At 41.9% G+C, this 19,770-nt stretch overlaps 1 non-coding gene across 1 annotated transcript; it reads left to right on the top strand.

Annotated features, from left to right (window-relative positions):
* Positions 1–2,305: 2,305 nt before the first annotated feature.
* On the top strand, positions 2,306–2,412 carry LOC112208561 (U6 spliceosomal RNA). Its single transcript, XR_002943021.1, has one exon. It is a non-coding gene; the product is annotated as a U6 spliceosomal RNA (small nuclear RNA).
* Positions 2,413–19,770: the final 17,358 nt, after the last annotated feature.

Genomic DNA, 19,770 nt, shown 5'->3' on the forward strand with positions numbered 1-19,770 from the left:
AGAGTGAGCAGCAGCAAGATTTATTGTGAAAAGCAAAAAAACAAAGGATCCACAGCGTGGAAGGGGACCCAAGCAGGTTGCCACTGCTGGCTGGAGTGGCCAGCTTTTATTCCCTTATTTGTCCCCAACCATGTCCTGCTGATTGGTCCATTTTACAGAGTGCTGATTGGTGCATTTTACAAACCTCTAGCTAGCTACAGAGCACTGATTGGTGCATTTTTACAGAGCATTGATTGGTGCATTTTACAAACCTCTTGTAAGACAGAAAAGTTCCCCAAGTCCCCACTCGACCCAGGAAGTCCAGCTGGCTTTACCTCTCACTGAGGAGTCAGGTTAACTAATGTTAGATACCACAACAAACAGACTGTGAAATTTCAGTATTTTAAAGAGTAGACATTTATTTCTCATTGATGCAAAGTCTGATGGGAAGCCTACCTTCACGTGGAATGTGTCCTCCAAGGTATCTGCAGCAGGGGAAGAGAGGAATGGAAGAGGCATACTGGCTTTTAACTGCCTTGGCCCAGGAGTGACACTTTATTTCTGCTCCTGAAACTATAAACACGGCCCCAACCAAACTGTGAGGGAGGCTGGGAAGTGCAGGAAAGCAAATGGGATATTTGGTGAACACTGACTGTGCCACACTTAGCTTGATGGCAGTTGGCTTGAAAAATACTGCAGTGTTTTTAGTTAACTACAAATGTAGCTTGTGCCACCTGTGTATGTGTAATGTGGTTGCTAAGCATAAGGCAACTTTGGAAAGCACTAAAAAAAATAAATATGGTACTCAGGAAAAAAACAACAACAACAAAAGAAGAAAGTAGTTTTCCAGTTTTATTCCATCAGGATCAGGTCACATTTGAAAAATTGTGTTCATTTCTGGATATCATCTTTTAAAAGTGACATTGACAGGCTAGTGCATGTCCAGAGAATGGTAACTACAAAGATACATTAGCCATGGCAGGCTAGGATATATTGCAGTGATAAATAAACACTCAAGCTTTTTTTTTTTCTTTTTTAAGACAAGGTCTTGCTCTTTCACCCAGGCTGGAGTGCAGTGGCGTGATCATGGCTCACTGCAGCCTCGACCTCCTGGGCTCAACCTATCCTCCCACCTCAGCCTCCTAAGTAGCTGGGACTACAAGAGAGCCACCACACCCAGCTAACTTTTAAATTTTCTGTAGAGATGGGGGTCTTGCTATGTTGCCCAGGCTGGTCTCAAATGCCTGGACTCAAGGAGTCCTCCCACCTTAGCTTCTCAAAGTGCTGGGATTACAGGTATGGGCCACTGCACCTGGCCCAACTCTCAAGTCTTAATGGCTTAATACAACACTCATGCCACAGTCTGACAGGTGCACGAGAGGTAGCCTTCTATGTGCTGACCCAGGGATTCAAGCTTCTTCCATCTCACAGATTCCATGCCTCTTATGTGTCCTGAGAATTTTCCACTGGATCCTCTGCACTAAGCAAGTCAATGAGTGAAAGAGATCAAGGAACATCTCATAAGACACATGGCCTGGCATAGAAGTAGCACACATACGTTTAATCTTGCTTTATTGGCCGAAACCCAGTCACATGCCCCAACCCAATGGCTAGGGTATTCTTGTATGCCCAAGAAGAGGAAATGGGATTGGGGAGCATCTAGCTAGCTCTGCCACAGATAGTGACAGATCCAAAGTCATGTGGGACACAGTTGAAGGAACTAGATAAAGTCAAACTGGAAAAAAATGATACCTGTTCTCAAACATACCTCCCTCAAATATTCAAAGTGCTGTTGTGTGGAATAAGGAATATACTTATTCTGGATAGCTTCTGAAGGCAGAACTAGGAAGAAAGAGTGAGACAAATGGGACAAAGTTTTATCTGTTTAATATAAGAAAGAACTTGCTATCAATAGAGCTGTTCATCTCAGAGCAGATTACTCTGTGAGTACTAATAAATACTATTTTATTAAGTGCTTACTATGTGCTAAATTCTTAAATCATTTGGTTATAATAACTACTCTTGAAATAGTACTACTAATATCCATACTTTGCAGATGAAGAAACTGGTCTTAGAGAGATTGTGTAAGTTGCCCAATGACACACATATAGTAAGAGGCAGGACCAGGATTTGAATCCTGGTCTTTTTGAACCCAAAGTGTGTGCACTTAAACCCTAGGCCATACTGCCCTTAAGGAATTTTGTTATTAGGTGGTGTGGATAATAACAGTTCAGCAGGGATATTTCAAAGAGGATTTCTTCATTGTATTTGAGTTGGACTGAAATGGAAGCTGTCTCATGATAGGTATGTATAAAGAAACTTCTGAGTACTCACTTCAGAAGCACATACATTAACATTGGAATGATACAGAGAAGATTAGCATGGTCTCTGTGCAAGGATGACATGCAAATTCCTGAAGCATTCCATATTTTTACCACCTGAATTTTTGTAAAAATAAAATAAATAAAATAATTTAAAAAGAAACTTCTGGGGACATTGAAAGGGTCGGTTAAGTAACTAGTGCTTTGGTGTTGGGTGCTGAGGGAAGCACAGGACTCATACAGGGAAGCAAAGTTAAGCAAAATTCATTGCTGTTACAACTAAAACTTCACCATGAGTATGTGGTTGCCATAAGTGATTAATAAACAGTAGGAGGTTTGGGGGTGAAAATGACTCATGGGGCTACGTCCTGTGCATGAGGATTTGGCTACCACCAAAGCAAATCTTGATACAGCCACTGCCAGGAATATTGCTGGGCTTCAGCTGGATGCTCAACATCTCCCCCTACAGGAGTCAGAGATGCAAATCCTCTACTTGTGTTGGCTGTAGTAATTTGTTTAGTTCACACTCAGTCACATAGAAGCAGGCGCTGGCAGCCTTAGTAATTTTGTCAGGTAGCCATGGAGACGCTATGTTGCTTCAGAAATTCATGGTCTACAAAGGGCGAGTGGATTCTGAAAGCATTGGAAGCGCATCATAATTCCCTGTCTCTGGCTTGCATTTGTAAAAGCAGATGAGCAAAACAAATATAATCGGACCCAAGTATCCAAACCGATGAAGAGACTCATTGCACAGAACACAGTACTACTAGTCCTGCATCCTACAACAAGCAAGTTCTTATCTGGACTCAAGTGGCTATTCAGGAATTGCTGCATGCCAAGAATACAACACTGCAAGAAAATGCTCTCTAGTTTGTAAAAATTTATACCCTGTCTAAAGTGGTTCAGAAGTCACTGCCTATGCCATTTAAATGTGAAACAAAACAGAGTTCACCCCAAAGGAGAAGAAACAGTAAATATATTTGGAGCACAGAATTGAACAGACTGCCACACTTAGGCAAGAAAATTGCTACACGTTTTCCAGTAGCTAAAGCTGTAAGAGAAACACAGTTATATATTTTTCATTTTCTGACAACAGGAAGCAAACAAATCCATCAGCAGATAATTTTTTTTTTCTCCATGCAAATAAATGAAATCACCAATGAATGGTATGGGTTCTTGTATAAAATACAGAGATTTATGGAGTGAACAGAATCTTAACTTCAGTATAAAAGATACTGAAATGAGCCCTCAGATGGCTCTTGAATTAGACATCCATAAAGACAGAGAGCATAACTTTAAGTAACAATGAAGTCATTTTTGTAACAGGCTCTGTTGACATTGTGCAGAAATTCTTTTTCCAGGGTTTAAGTTAATAGAAGGATAGAACTGTGAAGCTCTATATCAGGGATTCTCAAGCTTTAGTGAATGACTTTGGGAGCTTGATAAAAAGGTGGATCGTTAGGCCCCTTTCCCAGAGCTTTGGATTCTGTAGGCCTGGAGAAGGGCCTAGAAATCTGCATTTTTAACTCTCACCCCACCAAGTGCTTGAGATGGAGGTGGGCTGTAGATCCGATTTTGAGAAACACAGATGGGGTGACATAAGCGGACTTTGAGTAGGTGTTAGGCCAAGATCTGTTTGCAATGGGTGGGAAACTAGCTGGAAGCATTTCACAGCCTCTGTGCAGCTGAGGCTCATTTGGAAGAAGGGCTCAAGGTCTAACGTGGGCCAGGAACTACACTAGATGCTTGCATACACTGACTCTCATAAAGAACCAAGAAGCCACAGGCAGCATTTCTCTTCACAACACATTAGATTTGATGTCTATTTAAATTATCTGCCATGAATTGCTTAGAGCAAAAAGCTTACTATAACATTCTAGTTACAGAATTATGTGAGCATTGTGGTATGTCCAGAGTCCCAGGAATGTTAAGTGTATCCCTAGATGGCCCCATTTTTTCTATTGCTCACAGTTATGAAACATAGTTTAAAACTTGTGTCCCCATGAAAGGAATTTGTGCTTTGAAGTTCTTCCTACATCTGAGAAATCTAAACATGCCAGTGGTCATCATAAAGTAACCCTGTGGGCCTGAGGGGGATGTGGGTGTGCACGAGTGATGGGCAGGGAAGCTGCGGACAGGATTAGAGAGCTCCTTCCATCTTTCCCATTACTGGTCACCACAGGTCGTGCTGGTTTGAAAACAGAAACAAAACAAACAAGCAAAAACCCACCTAGCTTTTTGGGTTAAAGAATGGTTAACTTTGGGGCCGGGCGCGGTGGCTCATGCCTGTAATCCCAGCACTTTGGGAGGCTAAGGCGGACGGATCACCAGGTCAGGAGATCGAGACCATCCTGGCTAACACGGTGAAACCCCGTCTCTACTAAAAATACAAAAAATTAGCCAGGCGTGGTGGCGGGTACCTGAAGTCCCCGCTACTCCAGAGGCTGAGGCAGGAGAATCGCCTGAACCCGGGAGGAGGAGCTTGCAGTGAGCCGAGATCGCGCCACTGCACTTCAGCCTGGGCAACAGAGCGAGACTCCATCTAAAAAAAAAAAAAAAAAAAAGGTTAACTTTTTGGGTTTGGTGTCGGTGCACATCTCTAGTCATGATAGTGTGTCCGGAATTGGTGAGTTCTTGGTCTCACTGACTTCAAGAATGAAGCCGCGGACCCTCGCGGTGTTACAGCTCTTAACGTGGCGCGACTGGAGTTTGTTCCTTCTGATGTTTGGATGTGTTTGGAGTTTCTTCCTTCTGGTGGGTTTGTGGTCTCGCTGGCTCAGGAGTGAAGCTGCAGACCTTCGCAGTGAGTGTTACAGCTCTTAAGGCAGCGCGTCTGGAGTTGTTCGTTCCTCCTGGTGGGCTCCTGGTCTCGCTGGCTTCAGGAGTAAAGCGGCAGACCTTCACGGTGAGTGTTACAGCTCATAAAAGCAGCGTGGACCCAAAGAGTGAGCAGTAACAAGATTTATTGCAAAGAGCGAAAGAACAAAGCTTCCCCATTGTGGAAGGGGACCCGAGTGGGTTGCCACTGCTGGCTTGGGCAGCCTGCTTTTATTCTCTTATCTGGCTCTACCCACATCCTGCTGATTGGTAGAGCCCAGTGGTCTGTTTTGACAGGGTGCTGACTGGTGCATTTACAATCCCTGAGCTAGACACAAAGGTTCTCCAAGGCCCCACCAGAGTAGCTAGATAGAGAGTGTCGATTGGTGCATTCACAAACCCTGAGCTAGACACAGGGTGCTGATTGGTGTGTTTACAAACCTTGAGCTAGATACAGAGTGCCCATTGGTGTATTTACAATCCCTGAGCTAGACATAAAGGTTCTCCAAGGCCCCACCAGAGTGGCTAGATACAGAGTGTCGATTGGTGCATTCACAGACCCTGAGCTAGACACAGGGTGCTGATTGGTGTATTTACAATCTCCGAGCTAGACATAAAGGTTCTCCACTTCCCCACCAGATCCAGGAGCCCAGCTGGCTTCACCCAGTGGATCCCGCACCGGGGCTGCAGGTGGAGCTGCCTGCCAGTCCCGGTGCCGTCCGCCGGCACTCCTCAGCCCTTGGCTGGTCGATGGGACTGGGCGCCGTGGAGCAGGGGTGGCGCTCATCGGGGAGGCTTGGGCCGCACAGGAGCCCACGGAGGGGTTGGGAGGCTCAGGCATGGCGGGCTGCAGGTCCCAAGCCCTACCCCGCGGGAAGGCAGCTAAGGCCCGGTGAGAAATCGAGCGCAGTGCCGGTGGGCCGGCACTGCTGGGGGACTCAGTACACTCTCCGCAGCCGCTGGCCTGGGTGCTAAGCCCCTCATTGCCCAGGCCCGCAGGGCCGGCCGGCTGCTCCGAGTGCAGGGCCCGCCAAGCCCACGCCCACCCGGAACTCCAGCCGGCCCACAAGCGCCGCGCGCGCAGCCCCGGTTTCCGGTTGCGTCTCTCCCTCCACACATCCCTGCAAGCTGAGGGAGCCGGCACCGGCCTTGGCCAGCCCAGAAAGGGGCTCCCACCGTGCAGTGGTGGGCTGAAGGGCTCCTCAAGTGCCACCAAAGTGGGAGCCCAGGCAGAGGAGGCGCCGAGAGCGAACGAGGGCTGTGAGGACTGCCAGCACGCTGTCACCTCTCAATAGGATGCAGGTCAGAGGGCAGGGGTAAGAGGGAAAAACACATGATTGCTTCTAAGAGTCTAAACCAAGGACACATCCCACCAATGGTGGTGCACCATGAAGCATTTGAAGGTCCATATAAGACATTTCGAAGCCATGAATCTTGTTTGTTTATTAAAATTTTTTTTTGTTATACCGGAGCATAGAGATCTATCTTGGGGCAGAGTTTCAGAAAATAAGTAAAAGTCCAGTTTTCTAGATTCAGAACTATCAAAGGCTAGACAATGGCAATCAATAACAATGCTCCCCTCCATACCAATTTTGAAAAGTTAAAAATTTTATCAGACATGCAGATGTCTTCACATTATGAAACAATTGGAACATTTTTTTCTCCTTCATTAAATGGCCGATTTGACAGCTGTTTCAACTCAACACTCTTATTTTGATTATTTGTTATTCAACATTTGACCCTGATAGTATTGTCAGTTCTAAAGTGCTAAGACTATATTTAAATCAACGGCAATATTTTGGTTATGTTTTATTTACGGGACTTTTCTCTGCTTGTCTTTTAACCTCCCTTAATAGCAGGCAGCCAAATTATTAGCTCATCTGTTTTGGCAGAATAAAACAATTCATGGTTTAAAGAGTTTGGAAAAGGTAAAACTTCCGAGAAATATACCAACGTCCAGCTTACAATGCTGTTTGTGTACTTTCTATAGGATGTGTAGCTTCATCCTGTAGGAGGATTTCCTCCATTTGAATCCCCAAGGCCTCTGACTGATTTCCCTCTTCCTTTGGTGCTGTTTGTGTTTAAAAAATAATGCCTGAGGGAAAGATAACCATCGTTCTGTTGCTTTGTGGACACATGCATTCTCATACAATTTCTGTTCCCTATTCCTTGTCAGTGATGAGATGAAGAATTGAGTGTAAGCACATCAAAATTGCACAGTAAGTGGTCAGGAGTCTTTCAAATAGCACTAAAAGAGGCTGAATTGCCAGTGAGGAAGGCGCAGCTGGAAGCTAGATATTGCATCATCTGGCCTTCCTCTGCTGAACAAAGACAATTATTTTGTGAAGTATGTACAGATGCTCTTATTTCAAGTGACATAATGCATTTGTTTCAATGGAGGTTTTCAATCTGCAACTTTGAAACTTTTCTGCGTGTGGAAAACCCCATGACAATTCGTTGTACCCTAGGGTACATCTGAAAGAAAATTGTTGGATCTTAAAGCCAAACCAGCAATTTGGACAAACTTGGAGGATTATTTTTCTGGGATGTTTCCATTTAATATTACAACACAGAGGTTCTGCATTTATGTCAAAAGGGAAGGACTAGAAAAAGGCTTTCTGTAGGCCATGAAACTAGTTATGCTTTGCGATTGTAAATCCATATTGACCACTATAATTCAAGTGTTTAAATTGCATATTCTTAGAAACTGAATTTTTCAGAAAAGCAAGCATCAATATAAGCTTCTAAAATCAAAGCTAATTTAGTCATTTATTTATGACTACCAGGTTGAAGCTTCCTTTAAAAATCCTATTTCATACAGAGCAACAAAAACAGATGACAAAATCTAAATATTTTTACATTTATTCTAAAGATTGGTGAAAAGTATATTGCTGGATATTTTATCACCATGAGTTAATTGCTCGAGAAATAACCTCCAGATTTAATAAAAGAAAAGAGAAGGTTCTTCACGAGCTAGTTAAAATCACGGATATGCCCCATAACCCACTTCTGTCAGGTAGCAAGGTTGCTTATGGAAAGAAGAGCCAAAGAAATTGTTTAAGCAGGCCAAGGAATTGAAAAAGTGGAAAAGGAGAAGGTTGTCTCAACTGAAGTCACTAGTACCTTTCTAACTCAGAATCTTGGAGGAATTTCTCTGCACATCTCTTGTCCTTTACTTGACAGACCAAAATAAACCGAGATGCCAGAAGAGTTTGTTCAGATTTTTTTAGTTTAGTTTCAGTTCCCCAGTTTTTCAGAATTGAAGGCCAACAATATTCCCTCCACACGATGATTCACCTCTCTACCCCTTCATGTTTCTTTAACTTCATTGCCTACTATAGTAAGTACACATTGCCCGGGAGTCAGGTGGACTTAAGTAATCAACAAGAATATATTTATGACCTACTCTTCAAATGCACTGTGCTAGGTACTGTGGGGGTCATATGGAAGTACCTGGATTTTTACATTCCTCAATAGGGTCCTTTTGCTTTAGCATAGCCAGTTCACTTGCTGTCTGTGCCCAGGACTTAAATCCCTCCCTCTGGAAACTGCTTACGCTTTCTACCTGCAATACCTTCCCCACACCACTCTGGCAGTTCCTAGCCTTCAAGTATAGTTCAAAATTAACTTCTTTCACTCACCCCACTTTGATTTTTTCTGTGTCGCCTCTGAACACAGTCCCTATGAACTCCTTGAATGTGGAGATCACAATTTATTCATGCTTGTGTGCCTTGTGCCAAGAATAGCCCAGGAAGAAAGTCCATAAGATGATAGATACATACCTTCATTTATTTTCAGTGAAAGGATTGGTCTGAAAAACGGGCCTGCCATTATTGGAAATAGAAAAGCATTAATCTCTTTGAAGAACATCATGTTGCACATTGACCAAAGGGCTGGAAAAAAAAAAAAAAAAAAAAAGAACACCATGTGCCCTGATTTCCTTATCACTTTTCCACATAATAGTGTTTTGCTTGAGGAGAAGCCTCTAAGATTGGTTATTTTTTACAAGTTTGTTTTTTGTTGATCCCAACATGCAAATATATCTGTTATCTATGGATTTGTTCACTCTTTGACATAATCCTCTAAACTCTTTGGGAGTTTTCTGCCCTCTTGATTAGGAAGCGTTTATTTAAAATACCAGTTTTTTTGAATGAACTTAGTGGAATTATGTAGTACAATTTTAGACTGACTTGTAACAAGACAAAATGCCAAACCTTAAAAGATAATCTTTTAATCTTAAATTTAGGGTCTAGACTTTGTTTCTTTGTTTCCTTCCTTATTTTCCCTTCCCATGGCTGGCTGGATGACTTGACCATTTACATTATATATATACATATATATATATATTTTTTGAGATGGAGTCTTGCTGTGTCGCCCAGGCTGGAGTGCAGTGGCGCGATCTCGGCTCACTGCAAGCTCCGCCTCCCGGGTTCACGCCATTCTCCTGCCTCAGCCTCCTGAGTAGTTGGGACTACAGGCGCCTGCCACCACGCACGGCTAATTTTTTGTATTTTTTTTAGTAGAGACGGGGTTTCACCGTGTTAGCTAGGATGGTCTCGATCTCCTGACCTCATGATCCGTCCGCCTCGGCCTCCCAAAATGCTGGGATTACAGGCGTGACCCACCGCGCCCGGCCTATTTACATAATATATTAAGGCCAATTCATTTTGACTGATACTAAAGGTAGACTTGAACCTTGTAATTGATAATCACTTACACAGTGTTTACCATGTGCTAGGCAAAGGCTTTGTGTGTATTACCTCATTTAGCCCTCATAGCTCTAGGAAGTAGGTTCTATTATTATTTATTATTGTTATCCCCTTTCTCCTTTTATATGTCAGTCTGAATGCAGATTCTCCTATCTTCATGATTGACCTTCAGACTGCAGGTTTAGCAGTTGCTAAAAAACAAAAATCAATCCAGCTCCTATTTCTGCCCCAAGCTGCCAACAACAAGGGTTGGGGAAAACTTTTCCAGGCTGACAATTATTGTTAAAAGCAGCTTTTCCTGTAGGCTGTCTGGCAGTAGCAGGAAGGCAGGCTGAGTATCCCATGATTGCCAAAGCAAGGAGGGCTTCTGGTGGAAATGGACTTCTTTGATATATTTTTCCCCTGGGCTGATCTGCTTTTCTATTTCTCCTCTTTCACTGGTGTGTGTGTGTGTGTGTGTGTGTGTGTGTGTGTGTGTGTCTATGTTTATTTCAGGTCATGATCTGCTTCTTCTGTCCTGAAAATGCACTTGGAGCTCTATCCATAGAGGTAATTTCAAAGTTTAGAAGTTGTGTTCTGAGTTTTGTGTCACAAGCAAATGCTATGATTTCCAAACATCTGTTCTCTAGGCAGTGTTAAAATTCATTATCCTGACAATTGCCCTTCGGCCTATATGCCAGGGCAGCTGAAGCCAACCCACCTTGGATTCCACCTACTACTCTTTAGGATGAGACAATAGTAATTTTTTTTATGAATCACAGGGAAAGTCAGTGAATAATGTCCTTGACATCATCTTTACTGCAAGTACAATAACAAGTTTCACAGGGCCATTCTTTACAATACACTTTAATATCTATGACGCAATGCCAAAACTCACATCAGTGAAATTAATTCTACAAGGCACAAAACACAAGTGTGCAAATTTCTGATGGTTTGATTTGAGGATAAACTTTTAGTGTGCCCAATGCAATGAAGAAGTCCTTCACAAATATTACTTCTAGTGAACTCTAGGTTATACTCCTGGATAAGCCTTTAAGGCTGTGAGGAACCTGAGAAATCCACTGAAAATTTACATCTAAATACAGTCATCCCCCTTCTCTAATCATGTGCTGTGGGAGAATCCCAGTAAGCAGACAGCACTTCTAGATGTTCTTATAAAACAACTAGAGTTGACCCTAGCACAGAAGAATGGATGACTGTAGACCTAAGAAAACATAAGCCCCAAATTCATTAATTCAGCCATGATTAAAATTAAGCTGAAGTCATAAATTAAAATCTTTAGTAATAGGAATCTTGAGATAATAAAAAACTGTTGATACATGTGTTTGGGAATACAAAACTCTGAGTTGGCTTCTTGACATCTTGTTGTGAGAGATAAGAAAGCAGGTTAGAAAATGTTTGCCTACCAGGGACCATAAAATTTGGGTTAGTTTCTATTCCCTTTCTTATTATTATTGAGTTTCTGTCTACTGCTCTTTGATAAAAAGAACGAAGACTTTTTCTGAAATAATGGAATTTTAATAGTTTTAATAGTTTCCAAACCTGCTGACTTATAATCTTGGGACTTTGAATGTTTGTTATAAAAGATTACATTTGTAGAGTGTTCAATGAGGAAAGCTGTTAAAGTAGAAAATTATTTTTCATAGAAAGTTGATTTTATTCATCAACTGTGAAGAAACTTCCGTTGTACCAGTATTTATTCACTCCTTCCATAGCGACAAAATTTGTAGCTGGGTACAAAGGTACCTGGGATATAGGCAGTGAGGTACGGGCATGTGACTAAATAATGGCCAATCATATGTGAGCAGAGGTTAATTTGTAACTTTGTGAAAATGTTCTCAAAGGGAAAAGAGTGTCCTACTGGGGTCCTCTTTCCTGGCGCTTGGAGTGTGGATGGAATGGCAAGTCACCTTGGAAAATATAGTCAAGGACAGAACTACAGTGCTGCTGAGCAAAGATAGAAGGACCTGGGTTTCTGACCCCATAGAGGGGCTCATACCTGCCTAAGACCTCTTACCTCTGGACTTCATTCATATGAGGAGGAGATAAACAGCTGTTTTATTTAAGTCACTATTGTTTTAGGACTATTTGCTAAACCAAATCCTAACAAATAAACCAACTTTGTGCTAACTGATCTGCTGACTATGACCTCATTGATTAAATTCAAATGAACCTAATCAAATGGAAGACTCTCCAGATCATCTGGAGACACATACAATTTCTCAGCCATCCCTAGATCTTTGTGTCACCACCACAAGAGTCGAAGTGTCTGATGAAAGCATCTGATTGGCGAAACCAATGTCCTTTACTTTATGTGTTAAGGATGAGGGAAATTATTGGGTCCTTCTGGCTTCCACTTCAAGATACACACAGTGGGGAATTAACCCCTAGAGAAAAGGTGTTCAAATAAAAGAATATAAATGCCCCCAGTGCTTTCTGAACCAGATCCCTTAGAGTTGGATTTACTGGTGCATCAACTAAGCAGGAAGCTCTTCAAGGAGATGGAGTTGGGTCAGGTGGTCTTGGGTAAGGTGAGGGAGCTACTTGAAGGAGGAGCACATCCTACATCAGTGAAGGACAACACTAAATCGTTGTGGATATTTACATAATCAAGGTATATATTAAACATGGAACAGGGCATGCTGGAAAGATGATGGCTCAGCAAGTCTCACCTTCCCTTCTCTTTAATTACTAAACACTCCAACCTCCAACCTCTTCCTGGCTAACTAGGAGTTGGGGCAGGGAGGTAGGTGGAGCCTGGAGGGCATGAGCCAGAGAGCTGTAGCTAAACTTCCAATCCTGCTACTACCCTAAAGCCAGATAAAACCCAGGCAAAACCTTGGGGAAGATTTGAAAGCTGCAGTTCCTGAGGAAGGCTTGGACCATGGGGCACTCAGGGAGAAGGTTAACATTGGTTAGCATGAGTGTGCCTGTCTTTTTGGTTCCCAGGAGGCTGAAGGGGAAGGCTGTGTTCTCTCCACTTCTGAGGTTGAGTGAGCATGAGAGGCCCATGGAGACGAGGAATATCCTCCCAATTCCTCAGCAGAGGCTTAGAAACTTCTTCACTGATGCAATGGGTCAGAAGATCAGAGCTTGCTGCACTTCCAACACTCTCAAGACTGCTACTACTAAAGTATCTTCAAGACGAGACCAAAGAAAATAACACTTCACCACCGGGGCTGGCAGCCATAGAGAGGAAGAGTAAATAAAATAATCAAAGAGGACCTTAACAAAATCTGAGTAATTTACTTGCGGAAAGATTTTAAGCAAACAACAGATAAATCCAAAGACCTCAAGATAGGAGAAGATACTTTGGGGAGAAATTAATGGTATGAAATGAATCTTGCAATATGTATAGTTAAATGGAAATGGATAATTATATCCATTTAACTATGTATAGTTAAAGTGGATAATGCACTATACTATTTGACTGCATATAACCTAAGAGAAAAGTAATGTAGAAAGTAGCTAAAATTGGCCAGGCACTGTGGCTCACACCTGTAATTCCAGCACTTTGTGATAAGAAAGACCATAAAAGATTAGGAAAAAATCTAGGAGACTTACCTATATAACTTGGAAGATGAGGGAAGAGCTTCTTAACTAGACAGGCAACACAGGAGCTATAAAAGACAGAAATATTTTACTATATGATATATAAAGACAAATATTTGCAGCATAACAAAACAAAATACAACTGGATGAGGTAGCTCACACCTGTATTCATAGCATTTTGGGAGGCAGAGATGAGAAAATCACTTGAGGCCAGGAGTTTAAGACTAGCCTGGGCAACATAACGACATCATGTCTCTACAAATTTTTTTATTTTTGGAGTTGGAGTCTCGCTCTGTCGCCCAGGCTGGAGTGCAGTGGCGCAATCTTGGCTCACTGCAAGCTCCGCCTCTCAGGTTCATGCCATTCTCCTGCCTCAGCCTCCTGAATAGCTGGGACTACAGGCGCCCACCACCACGCCTGGCTAATTTTTTTGTATTTTTAGTAGAGATGAGGTTTCACTGTGTTAGCCAGGATGGTCTCCATCTCCTGACCTTGTGATCTGCCCACCTCAGCCTCCCAAAGTGCTGGGATTACAGGCATGAGCCACAACGTCTGGTCCAAAAAAAATTTTTTAAATGATCTGGGTGTGGTGGCAGGCGCCTGTGGTTCCAACTACTTGGGAGGCTGAAGTGGGAGGATTGCCTGAGCCCAGGAATGTAAGGTTAGAGTGAGCTAGTTTTATACCACTGGCTCAAAAACAAACAACCTAACAAACAAACCAAGAAACCAAAAATCCTCTTTACCAGGTAAAAGATACTATAAACAAACTCAAAAGGCAAATGAGAGAGTTGGAAAAAATTTGTAATTCAGATGGCTATTTAAAACTCATAGGAAAAAAATGAGCAAATAATGTGAGTAAATAGTTCTTAAAGGAGCAAATCTAAATAGTCAATATGATATAAGAAGAGTTGAGAAGATGCTTAAACTAGCTAGCAGAAAATGCAAATTAAAGTGGAAATAAGGGATCTCTCTTCTGAACTGTTGTTAGCATGAGGGGTATGAAACACCCACTGTTGATGGAGACGGAAATGCGAATTCTTATACATTTATGTTTGTTAAGCTCTTACAGGCTGTGAAGAAAGCAATTTGGTTACATCTTTTAAAACTAAAAATTCATATATCCTTTAATGCAGCAATCCCAATTGTGGAGGACCTGTGTCATAGAAATATAAGCAGTAGGCCGGGTGGCTCACGCCTGTAATCCCAGCACTTTTGGAAGCTGAGGCGGGCGGATCACGAGGTCAGGAGATTGAGACTATTCTGGCTAACATGGTGAAACTCTGTCTCTACTGAAAATACAAAAAAATTAGCTGGGCATGGTGGTGCATGCCTGTAGTTTCAGCTACTTGGGAGGCGGAGGCAGGAGAATCGCTTGAACTCAGGAGGCAGAGGTTGCAGTGAGCAAAGATCGTGCCACTGCACTCCAGCCTGGGCAACAGAGCGAGACTCCATCTCAAAAAAAAAAAAAAAAAAAAAAAAGAAAGAAATATAAGCAGCAGTAGGTAAGAACATGAATACGAGATGTTTATTTGGCATTGCTCTAGTGATAAAAGACTGGAAATAGCGTAAATGAGTAAAGATAAGGAAATAGATAAATAAGAGTACATTTACATCATAGAATAACACGTAATCATTAAAAAGAATGAAAACAATTGACTTACAGGGATTGCCACAAAGTATTGTTGAAGAAGAAAAATCAGATACGTAAAGAGATAAGCATAGTAGGATCCCATGCTTGTAAAGTAACCAGTGTCAAAATCCTACCATTTATCTGATGATTTATGAATATCTGTGTATATATGTATATGCATAAATATGCTTGTATGTGGCTATGTGTATATAAAAAGTACAGAAGGGCACACACTGGTTGTTAACATGAGGTATGAGGGTGGAGAGTAGGGCAGGATAACTGATGGACATGAATGTAAGAGATAGAAGAACGTTAGAAAAACAGAGGCTGTTTTAAAAGGGCCCACCATGTGAAATATAATCCTATTTACGTAAAAGGATGTATGTGTGTGTATATTTACATATAAATAAATTTTCAAGCAAATTAAGCAAACAATTTTAAGCAAATCGCAAATACTGTATAGTTTCATCTGGAAATATCTTAGTAAGAATCTCTAACGTGTCTCTTTATGCATGCTTGTAGTGGTGTTATGAACCAGGAAGAAGGAAAAAGGTGGAAGGATGTCCACTGAATTGTTAGTATGGGTCTCCTCAGGGGGTGGAAGTGAAGTGGGGGGTAGGAGGGATATAATTAGCCTTGCCTTTCTATGTTTTTGAACTGTATTGTTTCACTTGCTGCAATAAGCAGGGAAAACTGGCAATTTGGTCCTTTGACAGGCCTGAGAATTGGAAGAGCCTTTAGGAATATCTGCCATCTTTTCTCTCGTATTCAAGGCAGCAAGTTTAAGCAATTGTGGACATCAAACAGATAAATAGCAAACTATTAGGAAACTAAGGGATGGCTTTTACCAAACCTGTTAAAGTTAATATTTAATAGTCAGAGATACCACAAAGCAAGATGGGGCAGAGCTCATAAATTTTGGGGTGAAGAATTGTATATATCTCCACCTTCTAAGGAAATAAATGTAAATTTAGAAAATACTTTGTACTAGATGCATTCAAGTAGATATACTTAACTATTCTGCAATTGTTGGACATAGATATTGCCGCCCAGATAATAATGCAATAAATATCTTTCTTGGCTGTCATTAGAAATGATGTTTAAAAAGACTATAGGATGACCAACCCCTTTTCAACACTAAAGGTTAAGAGAAACAAGAAGTGATAGGTATAAAAATATCTCCTGCCCTTGCAGAAAAAAGTCTCATGCACAGAAAGAAGACCAAAAGGAAATAGAGTGCACCAGAATACTAACAATGGTTGTTTTTCAAAAGTGATATTATGTGTATTTATAAATAGTTATTTCTATTATTTTCTGTTCTGTCAAACTTTCTGTAATGAGTTTATAATATTTTATAATAAAAGAGAAACCAATAAACCTAAAAAACCCCGAGAAACTTAAAAAATTTAAGTGCAAAAGTTTCCTTTGACAAAAAACATTTATAAGCATGTTGTCAAGGTATTTTAGAGTTCTTTCACTATTTATGGCATTTCATCCATATGTGGACTATTAAGGGCAGAAATACAATATCTTTATTTGGGTCAAAAATCTCTGTATTCAAAAAACAGAACTATAAGGCATTGCAGATAGGAAAATACGAATATGCTCTGAAATTAGTATTTTGGATCCACTATGAGGAAATGCCAGCCTGACATGAAATATTGAAGAGAAGGCAGAAAAAAAAAGCTAGACTATTTCATTACTAATATGACAAAAGCAGAAGCATTACTAGACCAGCTTTAGAACAGCCCAGCTTCCCCTTTCACTTAATTTCATTCATTCATCCTCACTTATTCGCTCATACAAATATTCATTTAAATATCATATAGTAAGGCAAATTAACCTCTCTGATTGGCAATTTCCTCACAGGTTAAATGGGGACTATTCAGGGGTACTACTTAATTTGCTTAGAGGGTACTTCTGAAAGTAAGGGGTAATGAATGTGAAGTTCCTGGCACCTAACAGTTACTAAAAAAAAATTAGAACATTGTCGTTATTATTCTTCCTATTAGTTGCCCAGCTTAGTACTAACCACGCTTAGGGAAGGGTTTCACAATAATTCTGGTGAGGAGGAATTGGTGCCACAGCATGTTAGATGCTACTTACAATTAACAGCATAGAAAACTGTGTGTGTTTTATCCCTAAAAGTAGATTGAGTATGTCTCTACAATTTTTAAATTAATTTTTATCGTCTGTGCTAAATCCTTAGTTGAAAGATGTCTTTTGTTCCCTGAATCAGGGTGGCCTGACCTGTATTTTCACTAGCTCTGCCACTGAGACAGGCCATACTCCTTGCCTAGTGATAGCTGAAAAGCTTCTTGCTGGTAGGTAAGTCACCCCTTACCTTTATGTGAGGTGATGACATGGACCCCTTAAATCTTTCCAGAGTCCGTTGGTAGGCTTCTTGGTGGAAACTGCTAGGTGCAAGTTTCTCTGTGAGTACCTGGTAACAGTAACCATGTGTCTCAGTGGCTAATGCATCTTGTGGCCACTTGGAATAGCAACAAGAATCTCCAGATGGAAGGATGCTGCCAATGAGACTTTATATAGTTAAAAGAACATTTGGAAGTCTGGGGATACACATGCACTTTATGTAAATCCAAATTCAATTTAGACTAACACCATGGCCTTCTGGCACCCAATAAGGCAAGGCAACCCAGATGCATGTTCTCATCAGTTGGTAACTCATTAGCTGGAGTAGTCTGAGCTTTCAGCGGTTATGATGAGGGCCCTGTGAGAAAATGCATGCACAGTGCCTAGCATGGTCAGCAGTCAGTAATAGTGATGATTATTTCTGTTGTCAGCATCCAAATCACCATTCTCATGGCTCTGTGGTAATTATCTGATGGCTCAACCAAGAAGGAGCTTGCCTCATTCTAGCTGGTTGCAGGATGAACTTAGTGCCTGGGAAACTGCTTTTCTGGTTATAAAATCAGGTTTAGGGAAAACAGGAGTTGTGGCATATGGAGATATCCTGTTTTTTCCTCCTAACTTGATGTGTGGGCTGTTCTTTTTCTGTCCTAGAAATCATAGTGTTTTAGAATACCTCTTCTTAATGCCCATTCCCCCCTTTTTTGCTGGGATACACATGAGTGCTACATACTTCCACTGAATGTATCCAGATTTGATCAAAAACAGCAAATTGTGGTAAAGCAAAGCACCACGGTTATTCATGAGTCACAGAACTATATGCAGTTCACCAGAGCTGGTAGCTGTCTCAGTTTGGGCCCTCTCTGAAGCAGAGCCTGAAACAAGGACTTGGATGCAGGCAGTTTATTATTATTATTATTTTATTATTATTTTTTGAGACAGGATCTCACTCTGTCACCCAGACTGGAGTGCAGTGGCATGATCTTGGCCCACCATAACCCCGCCTCCCAGCCTTAAGTGATTTTCCTGCCTCAGCCTCCTGAGTAGCTGGGATTACAGGTGTGCGCCACCACGCCCGGCTAATTTTTGTATTTTTAGTAGAGATGGGGTTTCACCATGTTGGCCAGGCTAGTCTTGAACTCCTGACCTCAAATGATCCACCCGCCTCAACCTCCAAAGTGCTGGGATTACAGACGTGAACCACTGCTTCCGGCCCAGGCAGTTTATTTGAGAGGTGATTCTATGAAACAGGAGTTAAGGAGTGATGAGATAAGGCGGGAAAGGAGGAAAAACTAAGATAAGGGCACATGATGGAGTTTGTCACATTAAGCAAGGGGGCCTTGATTCTCCCCGGACCGCGGAGAAGCATGCCAAATGCCTCTCAGAAGCATCCACCTGAAGGGTTCTCCAGTCACATGCTCTTGAGGATTGCCCTGAGCTTTACTGCTCTGAAATTCTGGGTTTATGCTTGCACATGGTGAGGTGGAATTCAGAGAGAGCCATGAGGTAAAACAAAAACAAAACCAACAAATCAGGGTGAGGGGATCTTCTAGAAAGGTGGAGTAAAGACCTTCAGAAATCTGCTCTTTCATACAAGCAGTGAGAACTGTCAAAATCAACTTTTTCAGAATTCTGGAAATTACTTAAAGGCTTACAGCAGTCTGGGTGCTTACTCAAGAAAAACAGCTGAATCTCAGTAAGAAGAGCAAGACCTGTGGCATTCCAAATTGCCCTAATTCCATCCCACTCTCACAGCTCAGTCAGGCCATGCAAATCAACAACCTTAAAACCGGCAGTTGTGAAAACACAGCCTAGCAGCTACTGCAGGGTGCAGAACAGGCTCGGAGTTCCCCAAAAGCCCATCCGTAGAGAAGTTGTCACTATTTGACCTGACAGCTCAGGGCTCGTCTGTTTCATTTGACTCAGAGGTTGTTCCATGCAACCAGCCCTACCCATAGGGCATTTATCAACAATAAGCAAAAGGCAGTTGTTTAACATTGCATTACCTGAGGTGCCATTACAAATTCAGGCAAACAAGAGGCTAAGCACAAAATGTAAGAGGAACACTGGTGAATTAGATAACTGTATGGGTTTTGAAAAGCTTTGCCATATTCCTGCAAATCTAGAAGGCCACATGCATGCATAGGGCTGTGTACATGCTCAGGAAAGTCCTGGAAGACCCTAGGCTCTCACCTGTGGCTGACTTTAAAGCTCTGTACATGCAGGAAGTGAAGGCAAAGGCAGAATTGGAAATGGCTGCTAAAATGTGGGCAAAGTCACGGTGGCTCACGCCTGTAATCCCAGCACTTTGGAAGGCCAAGGCCGGGGGATCACCTGAGGTCGGGAGTTCGAGACCAGCCTGACCAACATGGAGAAACCCCCGTCTCTACTA

This window comes from Pan troglodytes, chromosome 13 (genome assembly GCF_028858775.2).
Source record: "Pan troglodytes isolate AG18354 chromosome 13, NHGRI_mPanTro3-v2.0_pri, whole genome shotgun sequence".
Taxonomy (NCBI): Eukaryota; Metazoa; Chordata; class Mammalia; order Primates; family Hominidae; genus Pan; species Pan troglodytes.